Source organism: Vespula pensylvanica, chromosome 1 (assembly GCF_014466175.1).
Source record: "Vespula pensylvanica isolate Volc-1 chromosome 1, ASM1446617v1, whole genome shotgun sequence".
In the NCBI taxonomy this organism is placed as follows: Eukaryota; Metazoa; Arthropoda; class Insecta; order Hymenoptera; family Vespidae; genus Vespula; species Vespula pensylvanica.
Window position 1 is genome coordinate 6852396 of NC_057685.1, and position 2500 is coordinate 6854895.

The 2500-nt window shown below is 40.7% G+C and overlaps 1 protein-coding gene and 1 long non-coding RNA gene across 6 annotated transcripts in view; both read left to right on the top strand.

Moving 5' to 3' along the window:
* LOC122628634 overlaps positions 1-2500 on the top strand; it is a 39751-nt gene that overhangs the window by 17090 nt on the left and 20161 nt on the right. Inside the window, exon 1 of one of the 5 annotated variants that reach the window (XM_043811120.1) lies at positions 2415-2500. This exon is cut by the window's right edge and continues 115 nt beyond it. The exons of the other annotated variants lie outside the window; for them this stretch is intronic. The gene's annotated coding sequence lies outside the window, so the exon portion shown is untranslated. Of the gene's footprint in view, positions 1-2414 lie in introns of those variants that run through there. 5 annotated transcript variants of the gene reach the window in all.
* Positions 1-2500, top strand: part of LOC122628655 — a 32050-nt gene that overhangs the window by 6536 nt on the left and 23014 nt on the right. The gene's annotated exons all lie outside the window — the stretch shown is intronic.

The following is a 2500-nucleotide window of genomic DNA, read 5'->3' on the forward strand; positions in this document are numbered from 1 at the left end:
AGAGAGAGAGAGAGAGAGAGAGAGAGAGAGAGAGAGAGAGAGAGAGAGAACAGTGGTGGTTCTTTCCACAGGGGAAAGATCGATGCACTCGCGGGATATATCCCAGAGGCAGATGGTTTCGATGGTCGTTAGTCGGTCGAGAGCTCTACAGTGAAAACTTTCTCTACCATCGAACATCCAAGTCCTTCTCCAGTGGATTCTCCTTTTTTTTTCCTTTTCCTTTTCCTTTTTCTTTTTTTTTTGCTCTTCTATTTTTTTCTCCTTCCCATCTTTTCATACCCCTACTGGAGTTGGTGCCACGAAGAACGAACGAATGAACGAATGAACGAATGAACGAACTCTGTCACTGTCTCTGTCTCTGTATCTGTCTCTCATTCTGATCTTCCTCTCCTTGCCATTCTCTGTCTATCTACCTAGCAGCGCGTTCGTTAGGTTTTTTAACGATCGATTTTTAAAACAGCGAATGCTCACGAAATTTTTTTCTACCTTGCCTTGTGTGTCCATTCGAGCCAACAGCGCCACACTATTTTAACGGGCCAACTATTACCAACAATGGCCTCGGTGGAGAACGAAAAACGGAAAGTCGATAAACACGGGAAAATATGAAAGATAGGAGAGAGAGAGAGAGAGAGAGAGAGAGAGAAAGTGAGAAGGATAAAGAAGAAAATAGAGAAAGAGGGAGAGAGAGAGAGAGAGAGAGAGAGATTTCAAATCGTCCTATCAGCCCGACGAAATTTTCGAAATACCAAACGTTGCAAAGCGAGCTTGAACTCTGCTTTATCGCGCGTGCACTCTCCTAATGGTTTAATTTATTATACGAACGAGCTGTTACTGTATAACTTGTAGCATCGTTACGAGAAACAACAAGCAAAGAGAAAAAGAAAGAGGAATAGAAAGAGAAATAAAAAAAGAAAAAGAAATATAAAGAGATTGAGAGAGAGAGAGAGAGAGAGAGAGAGAGAGAGAGAGAGAAATGAGAAAGAGAAAGGGAGACGGATAACGCACCGAAGTTAAAACTTTCGTCGTACTTTTTACATTCGTTATCGAGTTTCCGCGCGTTGCTTCCGCGCTGCGAAATGCTTCGTTCGATATTTAGCATTAACTTTCTTCGTTCGTTTCGTTCTTTGTCCTACGCGGCAGCGACTAATTCAACGAAATATATCGTCGGAAATGTTCTCGTCTCTCTTTCGTAACCAGCGGAAAACCGACGTTACGACGGCGAAACCGTGTCGGTCGTTGCAAAGCGCCAACGACATAGCGAAAAAAATAAAGTTAAAGTACTTTTTTGTCCTTCCGTTGAAATAAAAAGAAGGAAAGAGAGAGAAAGAGAAAAAAAATAGAGAGAGAGAGAGAGAGAGAGAGAGAGAGAGAGACAGGGGGAACGATAGAACGATAGAGACAGACAGAAAGAAAGAAAGAAAGGAAAAAAAATAAAAAAGAGAAAGAGAGAGAGAGAGAGAGAGAGAAAAAATTTTCCTCTTGGTTGTCGATGGTGAAACAGAAAGAAAGAAAGAAAGAGAAAAAGAAAAAGAAAGAAAGGGTATAACATCGGGAATAAAGGTAGTACTACTACTGCTACTACTACTACTACTACTATTACTATTACTATTACTACTACTACAACTACTATTATTACTGCTACTGGTACTCGTACTACTATTACTATTACACTACTATGGGGTATATTCGTACGATCGATGAACGGCAAAATATCCGAAGTTGGTTGCTTTTGAGGCCTCGTTAATTCGTCCGAAAAGCTTCGATACGAAAAGTTTGTCCTCCTTTGACGTCCCTGTCCGCTTTTATTTTCTTTTCGCTTGCCCACTACCCTTCTATCTTTCATCCGTCCGCGAAAAATGTATGTATTCTATCTTTCTTTCTTTCTTTCTTTCTCTCTCTCTCTCTCTCTCTCTCTCTGTGTCTTTATTCCTTTCCATTTTTCTTTCTTCTTCGAAAGATACGCAGCTACATTCATCGAACTATTCGCAGAGACTTTCGATATCGTCTTCCTCTGGGCAAAAGAAGAATAGTCGTCCGTGTCGAACGTGGACCACTTCGTGAAAACGGTAAAAGAAGAAAATCGCGATATATAACGTCGGTATAATCAGATATGGACGCTGAGATAGATCGGTTTTATCGCGTACACGTTACACGTTATACTGTACTAGTTCAGTGAAAAATGTTGTCAAGATTTACGAGCACCGTGACGGTTCTCCGAATTTCGTTCGAATCATAAATAAACGTATAAAAAAATATATATATTCTAGTACGTGTACGTGAGAGAAAGAGGAAGAGGATAGAGAGAGAGAGAGAGAGAGAGAGAGAGAGAGAGAGAGAGAGAGAGAGAAAGAGAGAGGAATAGGAAAGAAATGGAGTAGGACGGGAAATCATACACACACATACGTACGTACGTACACATATAGATCGTATATCATCTCGTGGTTGGACACTTGAAAAGTTAGAAACATTAAGGTAACAAGGCACGACGATCGAAGGCGAC